Genomic DNA, 15,771 nt, shown 5'->3' with positions numbered 1-15,771 from the left:
GCACTAGAACTTCTTCTTCTCCACAGATTCATCAGACTTTCTCTTAGCCCAAGATCTATGCCTGAGCCGCCCTCCTGCCTCCCCCTGGAACCACACAGCTTCTTTCTCACCCACCAGACCACAACTCTCCGAGGAGGGCTTCTCTGGTCAACTATGTCCCCTTTCTCCACGCACAGCCATGTGCCAGCACACTGCCCGGTTTTCCCTTTAAGGGATCACTATGTATAATGATCATGGATAGTGATCTGCCTGAATTTGCTCCTGGTCTTTCCTATGGGAGCTCCATGAAGTTGAGGTCATTTTCTGTCTCTGTTTGATTGCTCTATCCCCAATGATTAGATCCCATAGTAAACGTTCAGTAAGTTTGTGTTAGATGAAACAGTGTAAGTTAGCAAGGGATGCGTAAACAAATGGGGAAACATGGGGCTTTACTATGTATGGGGCCCTAGCAGACTGGAAGATGCAGAAGGCTGCGAGATATTTGGATGTATACAAACAAGTACAGGGCTGGAGAGATGACTTAGCCCTTGAGAGCACATACTGCTTGTTTATCCAGAGAACCAGAGTTCAGTTCATTCCCAGCACCCACATAGGATGTCCCAACAACCATCTGTAACTCCGGCTCCAGAGATCTGACTCTGGCCTCCACAGCCACCTGCGCTCACATGCAGATCCTTGCACCACAGACACGCTTACATACAGGTAAATTAAGAAATAAATTTTATTTTAAAAAAGGAAAACCTTACATTTCACTTCATACAAATAATGAGATTCCTAAGACACAGTCCCTTCTTTCTCAGCAAAATGTTTTTGCCTTTGATAATGGACAAGATAAGTTATTTTGATTACAGTTTTATTTATTTTGTGTGTGTTGGTGGCAGAGAATGTCACGGCACAGATGCGGATGTCAGAGGGCCATATTCTATATCCCAAGAAACCAAGTTTAATGACTTGTCCTCAGCAAGCCAACTAGCACAGCCACATTAACAGGAAAAGGCAAAAAGAGATTTATCTACTGCGGCCACAGTGGGAAGAGGGGAATCAGGGCATCACTAGGTCTCTGACTTCTTAGGGTACGTACTGTGACCCCATAAGTTCAATAGTGAGGATGGCTTTGGGGAGTTGGCTTCCTCCTTCCTCCATGAGGGTTCTGGGGCTCAAACTTTAGTCAATCGTGGCAGCAGGTGCCTTAATCTGCTGAGCCATCTCACTAGCCCTGAATCATGATCCTGGAAACGTATATAAAACGTGGTAGCGTTTCTCTGGAAGACAGCAGCACGCCCTGGACTCAGTGGAAAAGGCAAACGGATTGCTAATGGACTAGACAGCACTAGCCGGGGAGAGAAAAGCGATCATTGTTCTGCCACTGGGGGAGTGCCAAGTTGGGAATGCTGGTAAGCTCTCTGGGCAGCAGGGCCGGGCTGGCTGGGTAATAAACATACCCGTGTTCTGGAAAATACCAGGGGGTGTGGTCTCTGAATCCCAGGGCGACTGCCAGAGCCACCTAGCTTGGGTTCAGCGCACCCTGTCATCTTTTCACCCTTGATCTGTCGTTTCCGTTATTGGCGTGTCATTTGGGGACATTAACCACTTAGAAGCTGATTTCCACATTTAAATATTTATCCCTTTTCTATTTCCAGTATTCTCCTAAAATTCATGAGAATTGGAGTCTGGCCATGTGCACTCTGGGTACGGTACTGAGTGAGATAAGGTCATTGTGTGACTCTGACAAAGTAGGGCTTGTCACTTTTTGTAAAATAGAAAGAGATGGCTAGGCATGACAGTACGTTCCTCTACTCTCAGCGCTCAGGAGAGGACCAGAAGGATGTGAGTTCAAAGACGGCCAGCTTTGACATCAGGGTCCTGCCTCAGAAACCAGGGATGGAGGGATGGAGAGACGAAGGGAGGGACAGAGGGAGGCAGCTATGAGACTGAGTTTTGATTCTTGTGAAATATCTCTATTTCAGCAAGGGGTGAACAGTTTGACCCATGCCAAATCAGTATCCTCCCCCCACCAAAAAAAAAATCGAGAACAGAAGAACTTGCTTTCTCCCTCAGCCTCCTTCCTCTTTCCTGCCAGTCAATAGACAAAAGGAGAGGTAAAGAATGACCAGTGTCCCCAGGAAGGTGACATCTACCTGCTATCCTAGTGTGTGGATGCCAGAGGAGGAAGAGACTCCCTTGAGCCTAGAAACTTGAGTCTAATCTGGGCATCGTAACAAGAGTCCATCTTAGTGGAGTGATCAAATATCAAATAGTGATATTTCATTTTTATTTTATTACATAAAGCTTGCCAGAAGATCAGAGAGTAAAACAGCCCCCCTGGTTAGCTTTATAGATCAGGCAATAGTGTCACACACCTTTAATCCCAGTAGCCATTCCAGTTTGCCATAGAAACTGGGCAGTAGTGGCGCACACCTTTAATCCCAGCACTAGAGAGGAATATAAGACGGGAGGAGACAGTTCTCACACACAGTCTCATTCTGAGATTCCTGGAGGCAGGATCGCCATTTCGGACTGAGGTAGAGATAAGAGCCAGTGACTGACTGTTTTGCTTTTCTCATCTTCAGGTTGAACCCCTATATCAGTCTCTGGGTTTTCATTAATCGTGCTACACCCATTTTCAAAATAGACTAATTTAGTCCAAGAGGGAAAACCTTTGTGGCTAGAAGTCTGTAGTGTGGCTTGCTAGCTTCTACCTTCTCACAGCAAAGTATAACCGTGAATAAAGTGTGCAAGTTCACCCATCTCCAGGTACCAAATAAGAGGTTCAGCCAGAAAGAGTCCACTCGTCCCTGCAGGAGACACAGTGCCCGGAATACAGCACCTGGAGTAATCTGGGTAGCAAAGCTTGGAGCCTAGGGGCTCACACTACCTGTTAGCTTCATGGACAGTGCTCCATTCTCTGCAGGAGCTGAGGGAGACAGCTCCTCAGCTGAGCAGCTCCCCATGGAGGAGGCCAGGGCAGCCCATGCCAGTGGCCTGTCCACCCCAATTTGCATGAGACATGCTTCAGGGTAATAGGTCACTTCCTAGGGTTCTGCCTTCTTTCTTTCTTGGACAGTTGGGAGCGGTGTGATTTACAGAGAAAGGGAATCCTGTTTGTTAGGTGTGGTATTCCCAAATTACTAGTGAATTTGATCACACACCGCTAATAGTATGCTCCAGTCTTCAAACCAATGTAAAAGTCGAATGGTGCTTGGCTAGCTCTGGCATTTGACTGTGGAGCCATCTTGGTGGTTTACAGTTTGGGGCGTGTGTGCGATTCTCTACTCCCAGGTAGCGTTTAATCACATTAACTCCGCGTTCAGCATTGTCACCTTCCGAAGAGAAAGGCTGTCCAGTGCCAGCCCTTGATGTGGATGTACAAACAGTGTTATTTCTTCCTTCAGAGCCATCACCGCTTCTCTCCTGAAGACTTCAGAGTGTAAGCAGTAGTGTTAGGAAGAGGCTGCCCAAATGGATTCACTTCCCCAAAACGTTCCCAAGAGAAATATGAGTGAGAGGCTGAGCTGTATCTGATATGGTGTCAGAAGACGAAGTATGAATTATTTAAAAGGCTGAGAGGAAAGGCTACTCTCAGAGGCAGCTCCATGTCACGTGACATCACACGGCTCTTCCTTTTTTCTTGAGTTGTCTTTCTATGGGGAGAATGGCTTGTTTCTCAGTTTTTGTTATGGCAGTAGAAGTGGTGTCTGGGTGGGGATGTGGCTTAGTGGTGTGGCACTTGTCTAGCCTAGCACAGAAAAACAAAAGAAAAAGTCAAAACAAAACCAAAAAAAAAAAAAGTGTGACTGGAAGTTTTCTATAGTCTGTGAAATCACCCTCTTAAAAATTTGAGGAACTTGGGGTTATATAAAAATGAAATATGTAGATTAATTCCTGTACAAAAGAAGTATGAGAAAAGGAAACCACAAGTACCAGAATAATCTCTCTGAAGACAATGAGAACATCCCAGGATGATGATGCGTTCTTTCCAACTCTCTAAAAGACGTGAAGAAAAATGGTTTAAGGCAGGGAAGAACAGCATGAGTCAGAATGAGAAAAGTGAAAGAACGGGGGATAAAATTGCAATGCTACTTTAAGGTAAGAGAGCTGGGACTGTAGCTTGGTGGTGGGATCCTTGCCTGGCAAGCAAGGCCTTGAGAAAAGAATGGGGGTGGGAGGAGGAAGAAGGAGGACAGGAGGGGAGGGATGGAGAGAGGGACAGAGAGGAGGAGGGGGAAAGGGAGAAGAAGGGAAGAGAAGAGGGAGGGTGATGGAAAGGAGGGGCAGAAGAGAATAGGGGGGTCTGAAAGGGGGAGGAGAAGAAAAAGCAAAGGAGAGGCTCCTGAGGCAGGTGGGGGCTGGGAAGAAGTGGGTGGAGGAGGAGGTGAAAGAGCTGAGGGAGGAGAAGATTATTGGGAGGAAGGGAGAGAAAGAGAGAAAAGGTCGGGTAACTGGGAAGATCACAAAAAGGTCCAAGGGAGTCCCAGTCTCAGGCCTCCAGAAAGCCAGGGAGCATGCCTGACCTTCTGAAGTGGCTCTCTGAGCAGCTTTCTCAGAGAAGGCCCAGTGGGACCCCAGGTTGCTCCGACACTAGCAGCCTCAGGTGCTGAGGCACCGACTGCCTTGACACCCAGCACTTGCCCCGTTCTCACTGCTGGAAGCCACCTTGAAAAAGGGCTCTTTTTTCCCTAGCTCTTCTTGTTCTGACATATTTTTGTTTGCCTGCCCAAGACAGAGCTCTAGAAGCCACGTAGCTCTGTGTGGTCATGTAGTGTTGTATGGCATTTTGTTGTATTTGGAGGGGGGGGGCCTGAAATGGATGGATCCCTATCTATGGAAGTGTTGGCTGGCCTAGCTTTTTCCACAGCCTGCTGGGATAGCTAAGTTATCTTTTCTCCCTTTAGGGCAGGCCAGATTCTAAAGAAAAGGTGAAGCTGCTTTGGCTTCTGCCCCCCTTCCCACCCCCCACAACAGCCTTGTTTGTTCTTGGGAGTCCTTGCTCATGAGCAAGCTGACCTTTCTCTGCCATGATTGTTTCCGTCCCTAACACTGTTTTCATTGGCTTCTTTTCCGTTTTCTGCCCGTTTGTATATGTATTTATTTTCAGTGCTTCTTTGTCAAACAAAATGGTCTCCACCTTAGAAGAGACCACATGATCCCATTTCCTCCTCGCATTTTAAATGCTAAAAATAACCTATTTCCTCCTTTGATTTACTTTGCCATTTTTAACTGTGACACATTCTTTGGGAAAGCACACTCACATTTGAGGTTGCCAGTGACAGGCACTCAGCTCGAAGTAGCTTAAACAAATCCCAGGGATCTGGCCTCCAAATTGAGGGTGAAACAAAGTGTTTGGTGTCTTCCTTCCAAAGCCCTCTATCCAGAGGAGACCAGCCATCCCTATTTGTCCAAATCCGAGTAGTGGGGGTGGGGTGGGGCAGGGCCTGTGACTTTAGTGCCTAGAACCAGACATGTCCTTGGGCAACATGGATGAGTTTGGTCTCCCTGTCTCTGTCTTGCTCTAACTTAGCTTCTCTTGGGCAGATTTTCTCCGTACAATGCCAAACAGGCCAGAAATAGCTCCAACTTTCCTTGGTTTGGGTGACTGGCTTTCCTGGGAGAAAGGGAAGAGGGTTTCCTGGCTGCTCTAGAACAGATCAAGGAGGGAGGCCCTCACATCGGTACTGCTTGGTCCACATTTCCATCAAAGCCAGGCCTGCAAAGTGCTGACGTATCTTTCCTGGGTTGCTCTCCTGCCCTGAAACTAAAGGCAAAGGACCAGCCCCTGTTCCAAGTGTCATTGTGGCAGGGTGAGGGCAGACAGAGGCACACACATGTCTTCCTGTCCTACACCCGAGAGCCTGTTCATCTTGTCCTCACTTGGTGTTAGAGGGGAACCCCCTCTGTGGCTTTAACCACCTGGGAAATTATAGCTTGGAAATTTATCTTCATGGGAAAGTAGTGAGTGACCTCTTCACCAGATCGTTTTCCTGCAGAAAATATTTATTTTTAATATATATGATTTAAATTATTTCTTTGAGAATTTCATACATGCATACAACAATGTATTTCGATCATAATTACCTCCACCCCTTCCCTGAAACTCCTCCCAGGACCACTCCTTACCTCCCTACCTGCTCCCAATTGCATGACTTTTTTTTTTTTTTTAAAATAACTTACAGTGTCCAATCTGTGCTTCCCAAATGCTTGCCATTGGGGTCAATCTACTAGAACATGGTCAACTTATCATGAGCCACATCTTTAAAGAAAATTGACTCTCTCGCTCCCAAAAAATCATCACGTATCAATAACTCCTCTGTGAAGGATGGGGTCAGATGAGCCCCTACCCTGATCCATGCTGGAAAGTGATGGGCTTGACCTTGTTCTGGTCTTGTTCAGTCAGGCATAGGTGCTATCAGTTCATGAGTGTAGCTGTCATGGCCCAGGGGCACTGTTCCTTTGAAGTCCATCTACCCCCACCCTCTGACTCTTATAATTTTTCCACTCTTCCTTCTACAATAGTTCCTGAGCTTAGGTAGGTGGGCGGATGATATAGATGTCTCATTGCGGCAGAGCACCCCACAGGCATTTATTCCCTTCGTCTACAACTTAACCAGCTGTAAGTTTTGTCATTAGCCGCAATCCACTGCACAAAGAAATGTCTCTCATGAGGCCTGAAAGCCATACTCATCTACAAGAGAGTGTATATTCAGAGACTGGTTTGATGCTATGTCAGTTTAGCAAAATAATAGCAGTAGGTTCACCCCTTGGGCCTGTGAGCTCCCCACGATGGGTTCTTAGCCAGATTTACAGTCCCAGGTGTGTTTCTTCCTGTGGAATGGCTCTTCAATCCAACCAGAAAATGGTTGGTTTCCTCCTTAACATTTCTGCCAATATTATATCCATGGGTGTATCTTACCATGCTAGTCATTATTGTAGCTCACAGGGATCACAGCTGGATGAGACTTGATGAATCCCTCCCACTTCCCAGCAGCCTCCACAGCAGCTTCTAATACTATGACAGAAGGAAGGAAGGAAGGAAGGAAGGAAGGAAGGAAGGAAGGAAGGAAGGAAGGAAGGAAGGTAGGTCCCATGGGCTCTCCACATCCTGTGACTAAAGTGTGCCTTTAGCAAGAGTCTTACCAATAAGCTCGGTAGGCAACTGAGAGCAAGGACAATTACCTGTGTTACTCTGAGGGTCTCCAGCATACCCCTGACAACAGCTGGAAGGATGTAGCCCATACACTGGGTTTCTTATTTGGCAACCTAAATGGGGAGGGAAGCTTAAGTAGAGAGAGGGGTGGGGAAGTTAGGGCAGAGATGGAGGAGGTAGGAGGAGGTGTAACTAACACTAAGAATGTTTGAAAAAGCCATATGGAAACCTACTTTATAAGCTTCCTAAATATAATATATTTATATATATATACATACATATACATGTTCTTAAATACAAAACATACATATCTGTACATTTTCACACACACACACACACACACAGTTTAACTGGAGTTAGCCTGCACAGGGGATAATGCTCCTCCCAGAAGCCATAGAAACCTTGGCATCACAGTGTGACTTCATTGTGTGTGGACACGCTTAGATTGCAGGAGGATTTCTTCTGCTTGATCTCCTTCAGTGCTGATGGTGATCCCATGGGAGGGGACCTGCTGTGCCCAGTGTACGGATGAGGAGCTTAACATGATGATGTATATCAGGGGGAGGAGTGAAAAGGCCCGACTCTATTGGCCTGGGGCAAGTGGTACAATGGTAGAGGTCTTGCTGACGATGCTCAAGGCCCTGGGTTTGACCCTGGAAATAGACACACACACACACACACACACACACACACAATGATACATATCTATGAAATATCACAGTGACACTCATTTCTTTCTATGCTGCCGGAAAAAAAAAATTTTAAAAAAAGAAGTAAATAACTTATCTGAATACAAATATTAAGTACTCCTGGTAAGAAGGAAGAACAAACAGAACCGTATAATAAACAGGGAAAAGCAAACTAACACATTATATACTCATTTTAAATTAATTCTAGTTTTATTAATCCTTCATTTAGTTATTATAGCAACTCCAAGAGTCCAGACAATAAAAGGGCAAATTCATATTTATTAAACTGTGGAGTGGTTATATAATTGGGCCTACAAGCATTTTCCCCTTTCCTCCTCTCCTAATAGTCCATTTTCTCGGATATCTTGGCTTTTTCACGTGAGAGAGCCCAGAAAGGGGAAGGAAATGCACACTGACTGAGCATCGTCTCTGTTGAATCTTCCCAGGAATCAGTGGGCACAATAGGAAGATGTCCTCTGGCCTATGAGTATCAGACATAGTGTGCTCCAAACACTGAACCCACAGGAGCGCACACACATCTGTAGTGTTGTCCACACTCATAGATAAACTGATGCCCCTCCCTCTGCAGGTGCCGGAATTCTACCCCTGTAGACTGGGATCTCTCCCACTGCCTCTCACCCTCACCTATGGAGATTTGGCTTTGTCTGGGACGCAAGCTTCCGAGACAGAGAGTACCAGGACAGAGTCCCGGCTCTTCCAGCTCCAGCCATGCCATCTGCCATCTGTAAAGTTCACTTAGCAGGTTTATTCCATGTGCTAAAAGCATACGCCCTGTAGCCTCAGGTTTGAATCTGGGCTCTTCTATGTACAAGATGTGTGACCTTGGATAGGCTGCCCAGCTTTTCTATCCTACTTTCTCTGCCTGTCAAACAAACACACGCTGAGGCTTTAATCATTTAGACCAGTGCTTTGAATAGGGCTCATGTGTCACAGTTTGTGGTAACTGTAGTTCACGATGTGTATCCCACACCTGAAATGTCTGGATGCATTTTCAGATTTTAGAAAATTTTAAATCCTTTAACAAACACAATGTAGAATCTTAAAGGTGGGACTCAAGTCCAAACATGAAATTCACCTACGGTTTATATACATAGCCGTAAGGTATGTATATAACATTTCACATGGTATTTTTAATAATCTGGCACACAAATTTCCACACTGAAATTCTCCACTTGTGCTGCCAATATTTAGAGTACTTCAGATTTTAAACTTTTGGACTAGCGGTGTGCAGTGGAGAACATGATTTCATCTGCAGAGTGGTGATTCTGTCAATAGATGTGTAGGGAACTGGGTGCCGACCTGGAGTTTAGTCATGCGTTTGACAAGTAAGGCCCCTACCTAATAAAATGAGTGTTTCAGAAGAGACAGGAAGAGGATAAAGTGTTTGAAGCTAAACAAGAGAATTAGAGAATGAGGTTAATGCTATGCTACATGAAAGGACCTTCTTCAGATCAGGTAGGTTACAAAATCCTCTTGGCAGAGATGACATACCGTCTGCATCTCCATGAGAGCCGGCCATGCACACTCTGGGAAGGAAGTCACAGGCGGAGAGAATAGGAGCCACAGAGATCCTGTCTGTGATAGGAGAGCAGGATGGGGCAGAGGGGTTAAGAGCAAGAGCTGCGGTGAAAGGCAAAGCGGGCACAGCATGAACGCTATTGGCTCTTGTGCAAATGCTGTAGGGTGATAAATACGAACAGGTCCCGCCCCAGGGAGTAGCGGCAAATGCATCCAGAGTTGAGGGAGATGCTAGGCTGAACACTAGGTACAGGTATCCAGTAACCTGCTTCTAGCCCCCAGCGCCCCAACCACCAGTACCCCAGGCACCAGCTGCCTCCCTGTTCCTGCTGTCAATCATCCTGTGAACCTCTCTTAAAATGATATGTCTTCTAAGGCTGACTTCATTCCAAACATGATTTGAATTTCACTTTTCTTTTGGGTGGGGTATGTATGCCACAAGTATGGAGGTCTGAGAACAACTTACGGTCAATTCTATCTTCCTCTTCCATTGTGGGTTCTGGACATCAAACTTACCTCATCCGTCTAGTGGGACAAGTGCCTTTATCTGCTAAGCCGTCTCACCTCTCCAAGTCACTTTGGCCTATCCTCCAGTGACAGATGACCTCGATAAAACTATTCCTGGTCACATGGTCACTTCTTTCCTTAGAAACATACGCATTCATCTGCTACAGCGTGACATCCCAGCCTCTTTGCTGGGCCCATGATGCTCACTGCCACCTGGATTGGGGAGTTTCTAGCGCTTCCTCGAACTGGGCTTCAATCTCTTGTACATGTCAGCTCTACCAGCTACCTTGTGGGCCCCAGCACTGCCTGGAAAGCCTCTTCTCATGCTTGCTCTGGGCTCCTACACTTCAGCTGTCAGTCTGCCACTACTGTCTCGGATGTTCCTAACTAGCAACTGTTCATGCCCTGCTTTCCCTTAGGTAGACCACAGCCACTGAGACACACACTAGCAATGTTTAGTACAGTGGCGGCTTACATTCATACCATTTACATACACTCGATTGGATGCTGTTTGCTTTTTGACTTTTCCTGACGATTGGCCCATTTGCTCCTGGGAGGAGAAAGGATTCCACTCTGTTGGGGACTGAGGACCACCAGACCCTGAATTTCTTGTAAACAACTTATTTTCCTCTGCAGCTGCTCTAAGCACGAGACCCTGATGGCAGGGACATGGGTTCTGATGAGTCTGCAGCTGAAAGGTCCCGAGAACTGGGACGTGGCCAGAGCCCTATATAAGCTGCCCCTGAGCACAATAAAGTGGGCATTCTTGGCATTCTTGTCTCAAGGATGTCCCGTGGCCCTGTCTGTCTATCCCTCTCTGTTTGTGTGTTTTTAAATTCTCAGCCTAGTTCCCATAGCGCGTAGCAAGTAGAGCACCGAATGTAACTGGTGTAGTTTCACACCAGTCAAGCAGAAGTGTGTATGGGTCAGGGGCTACATGCAGGAGATTGCTTATAGGAACATAGGAGCTGCGTCAATCAATCCTAAAAACATGTCCCTGGATGTCCTGTACAACTCCAGAGACCCCACGTCTGAAGACCCTCTCCTATATCAACCATTTACTGTTTCTGTAGCATCTTGGAGAGGCCTTTAGAGTTCTGTAAGTTTTACCCAGTGGTGGTGGCTCTTGTCTTTAATCTCAGCACTTGGAGGAGGCAGAGGCTGGTGTGTCTCTGAGTTCAAGGTGAGCCTGGTCTAAAAGATCAAATTCCAGGATAGCCAGGGATACAGAGAGGAAAACAACAAAGCTCCGTAAGTTTCTTATGGGTGTCATAAGACTCGAAATCTTCCTCCTCTCTCCTGAAGAGAAGTTTCAATCCTGAGGAAACCCTACAGCAGGTGTATACACTTACGTAGATTTATTTCCTTGTATTTGAGTCTTCACTTTGTAATAATCCAGGCCAGCCTCAAACTCAAGTTCTACTTTTCTCAGTCCTCCAAGTGCTAGCAATATAGGTGTGTGCCCACGCCCAGATTTTACATAAATTTAAGCGGTGGGAGTCATCCCAGCTTGGCCTCCATTGCCCCCCATGAGTCTGGGGGTCCAGAGAGAGGCAAGGACACTGCTTACCACTGCAGTGGCATGGTCCCGAGGCTGATTAATGTTAAAGCACAGTGTACATCTGTGGCATAAGAGCCCCAGCGCTAGCCAGCTTCCCCATCTGTTGCTCATTAGGAGAAACAAGATTAAAGGGGAAATTGTCTGTGTTGGAATGATGGAAGGCCTGCATGCCATCTTAGTATGACACATTCCCAAGGGATTTTCCCCAAAGGGATTGAGTGTTAACAATACCACTGTTTTCCAGTAAAACCGACTTTGCTCTTGACCCCTGTGAGGATATATAAACTGCCTCGATGATTCCACTCGCTGACTGTATAGAGTAGCTAGCAATTACCAAAGCCAGGGAAAATTCATTCTCTTTTTCCGTGCAATTCAGTGTTCTCTCCATTGTCCACAATGCAATATGCAGACTCGTTCTTCTAGAGTTGTGTGGTTGTTGCTGCTGTTTATCTTCTAGAAACTGTTTCTACTTGAGAAGATGGGATAAAAATGCTAGGGAGAGATGGATCAGCAGCTAAGAGCACTGGCTGCTCTCTGAGAACTGAGGTTCTGTTCCCAATACCTATACGGAGGCTTCTGTTTGTGACTCCAGGGGATCCCAGGTCCTCTTCTAGACTCCTTGGCACCAGGCAGGCAGATGATGCACAGACATACCTCAGGCAAAACACCCATATACATAAAATAAAATTTAAAAAGTTGAAATCAATCTACCAAAGAGAAAGACGGAAGCTAGCTGTCTTTGAATTAAAAATTTGTTGTAAATCTTCCAGCTCCAGCTTCAAGATCATGACAGGGCTGTCACGCTGCCAAATGGGTCAGAGTTCATGGCTTTGCTAATCCCTCCTTGGGAAACTTTTACTGAAATGGATAATTTTGTCCTTTGTGTATTCTTGGTCGCCAGTGTTTGAAATGACTCTGGGATACCAGCTGAGTTTAGCACAAGCGTTCTCAGGGAAACTGGAATGAAGGAAATTGAGGCTTTGGGTGAACACATTCCTTATTTCTGTTCTGGGTTCCCCCTTTTCACCTCACTGTTTCTTATTTCTATCTCGGTGATCTTGACATTGGCAGCACATCCCTAAAACCGTGCATAGTTCACCTGCCCCTCCCCTGTATTTCTCTTTGCATTTGGGATGCCTGTTTCCAATCTCCTACTCATTCTTACTTGGCAGATTCTCCCTTCCATCTGCCTCCCCCCCACACCACCACCATTATTCCCGGTAGCCAGCTTCCCTGGTCAGAACTCGCTGCCCCCTTCCTCCCATCTAATGGCACGTTCTGTGCAGCCCCATGAAGGATATCTAGTGAGTCCTGGGTTCTCATAATTACCACCCTTACCTCAGGCCCTTCAGTCCTCATAAGCTGACTGCCTTCTAACTTATCCAGATGATCTCTGGCCTGTGTGCCCCTTCAAAATCGTCTAACACTCTGGACACACATCCGTCAAGGCATAGCTCTGGCAAAGACGTTTGTCGCATCTAAGACTTTCTCTAAGTTGTCCCAGCTTATTGAGTCACGTGGGTAGTCTGTGACTCTGAGAGAGAAGCCCCAGCACCCCGGAAACTCGGTCTGTTTATTATATTCAGTTGAACAGGGATGTGGGGTTATTATATACAGCCAAACAAAAAGACAGGGTAATTAATCAAGCTAAACAAGGAGGTAGGGTTATTCCACACAGCTGGATTACAAGGCAGGTTTAGGTAATCTTGGCAGCAACAGTCTCTGTAAGGAAGCAGTCTTCAGGCCCATAAACATTCTGAAAAACTCTGTGCTACTACTGTGTACTACGGTACTGTGCCTGTAGCCTGCCCTGTGGGACCATTTGCGAGCTAGGCAAGGGACTGGAGATTGAAACACACAGAGACACGGGTCATCCTTGAATTCCCCAAGAATGCCCCCTTTATTGTGTTCCAGAGCAGTTTATATAGGGATCCTTAACTGATAGCCAAACCCACCAGAAACCACTCCCCTGCCATCAGGAACTCCTGAGGGTCTGGTGCTCAGAGCAGCTACAAACAGAGGAGAACAAGTTGTTTTGCTCAGAGCAGCTATAAGCATAGGAAGAACAAGTTGTTTGCTGGAAATTCAGGGTCTGGGGGTCCACAGTTCCCCCAACATATCCAAGGAGAGAAAGGTGAATATTTTCTGCACACACTATCAACATTTGCGATCCGACCTTTGGAAGTCTTTGGCATCTCTCTGAGCCTCATCCAGGGAAGGCTTTGACCCTCCTGTGGGGCCAAGGCATTAGTCCCTGACTTGGCTGTATCCGCGTCAAACGATAGGACTTACTTATTCCCTATACCAGTTGCGATGGAAAAGGATTCTTATCCCTCTGGAACTGTAAGCTCCAAATAAACCCTTCCTTCTACAAGTTGCCTTGATCATGGTGTTTTGTTCCAGCAACAGGAAAGTAGCAAACACAGCATGCTTACCTACTAAGCCACGTTGTGCATGGAAGAAGCAAAAATGAACAGTCAAGCTGGGTGTGGTGATGCACACCATTAGTCCTAGCACCACGGAGGCAGAGGGAGCTGGATCTCTGTGAGTTCAAGGCCAGCGTGGTCTACAGAGTGAATTCCAGGATAGCCAAGGACACACAGAGAAACCCTGTCTTGGAAAAAAAAAAAGCAGCCAATGGCAAATCAAATCAAAGAACACATTTGTGTGGCGGCGTTTCAATTGTATTTTAAATAAATAAATAAAGCTTGCCTGGGGATCAGGAAAGTAAAACAGCCACACTGGTCAGCCTTACAGCCAGACTGAAAAGATCAAAGTTTAACTGTGAAGATGGAGAGGAAACAACACAGTTCTTTTCTCAAGGAAGCCAGAGACTCAGGTTGGCTTAATAGATTTAGCTCCCTGCCAAGGTCAGCCTGCCCCCTCTCTGGATGCTTCCTGTTTGACCTCCTCAGTAACCATCTTTTTTTCTGCGCCCCAAACCTTGCATAGCTCCCCCTTCACTGAGCTGTACTGTAGTCAAGTCTGAGTTCTATCTCCATCATGGGGTTCTGTAGAAAGGAGACCCCCTGCCTCGAACTGCAGCTCTTCTTGGGGTTCCCACATAGAAACTGCCTTCCCCAGACCCTGCAGTGCCAGGAAAGGCTGACCGCTCCCTATTTTCCCTTTTTATTCTCCCACACAGTTGGTGCATGAGCTGGCGGCCCTCTCCCCCACTTCACAGCCTTTTTGGTTTATTTCTATTATCTTACAACTTTTGGACTTCGCCTGGCAACCCCTCAACCTAAACCAAGTCTCATTTGCAACTTCCCTACAAAAGCAGCCTCCTCTTTGTGACTAGTGATGGCATTTCAAGCCAAAGGGAGCCATAGAGTACATTTTATTCCAAACTTAATGCACAAATTTGGAAATTATGAGCCAGAGAGACGAAATGACTATTGATTGTCCTGCCCTTTGAAATGGTTTTTGAGCCTCTTATCACTTCCTGATCATCTTAGAATAAATATTCTCATTCATAAAATCATCCCCCCTTTCAATTCATGCCACACAGCATAGCAAAATCTCCAATTCACATGTAGTGGGGAAAAGGGGGGTAGATATGGTATCATTTATGGTAATTATCTTTTTAGGTTTCCCCATCATTTGTGACTAAAACCTCATGTCCGGCTGGGCGGTGGTGGCGCATGCCTTTAATCCCAGCACTCGGGAGGCAGAGGCAGGCGGATCTCTGTGAGTTCGAGGCCAGCCTGGTCTACAAGAGCTAGTTCCAGGACAGGCTCCAAAGCTACAGAGAAACCCTGTCTCAAAAAAACAAAGACAAAAAAAAAAAAAACAACAACAAAAAAAAAAACACCTCATGTCCGCGAGAGGACTGGGGAATTCATAGTAAGCTCGGTTTAGGTGCAGTCTTCTGGGTTTACTGAGAGCCCATCCTGGGAATGTTCTGCCCCCGTGCCTCTCTAGTTGGAAGAAATGCGAAGAAGGTCACATAGACTTTTGTGTGCTGTATACACAGCCTTGCCAAGTGGTTCTTCCCCCAGTCTTGCCAGTGGTTTGAGGTTCTCTTTCCCTTTCATTCTGATCAAGTAGTGACTGTTCTGCAATCAATTATACCTTTCCTGCAATGATTCTCAATCTAGGCATAGACAGAGACCGGACACAAGGGACGAGACAGGACGAGGACAGGACACCAGCTCTTTCTGGTTTGCCTAGGACTTACTAGGTTTTAGCACTGAGCACGGCATGTTCTGGGAACGCCCTCAGTTCTGGACAAACAGGGACACCTGGTCACCCTGAGACTCCTTGGCTCTACTCTCGCTCACTCTTCTTTCCCCAAGGCATGTCAGAATCAAGAATTAGAGACTGAGGGTGTA

The 15,771-nt window shown here is 46.4% G+C and overlaps 1 protein-coding gene across 3 annotated transcripts in view; it reads left to right on the top strand.

The window, feature by feature from the left end:
* Gcnt2 (glucosaminyl (N-acetyl) transferase 2 (I blood group)) overlaps positions 1-15,771 on the top strand; it is a 95,193-nt gene that overhangs the window by 32,735 nt on the left and 46,687 nt on the right. The window lies entirely within an intron of this gene.

The sequence above is a fragment of the Microtus pennsylvanicus genome, chromosome 4 (assembly GCF_037038515.1).
Source record: "Microtus pennsylvanicus isolate mMicPen1 chromosome 4, mMicPen1.hap1, whole genome shotgun sequence".
In the NCBI taxonomy this organism is placed as follows: domain Eukaryota; kingdom Metazoa; phylum Chordata; class Mammalia; order Rodentia; family Cricetidae; genus Microtus; species Microtus pennsylvanicus.
Note: the sequence above shows the minus strand (reverse complement) of the source record. Positions and strands in the feature narration are given on the sequence as shown.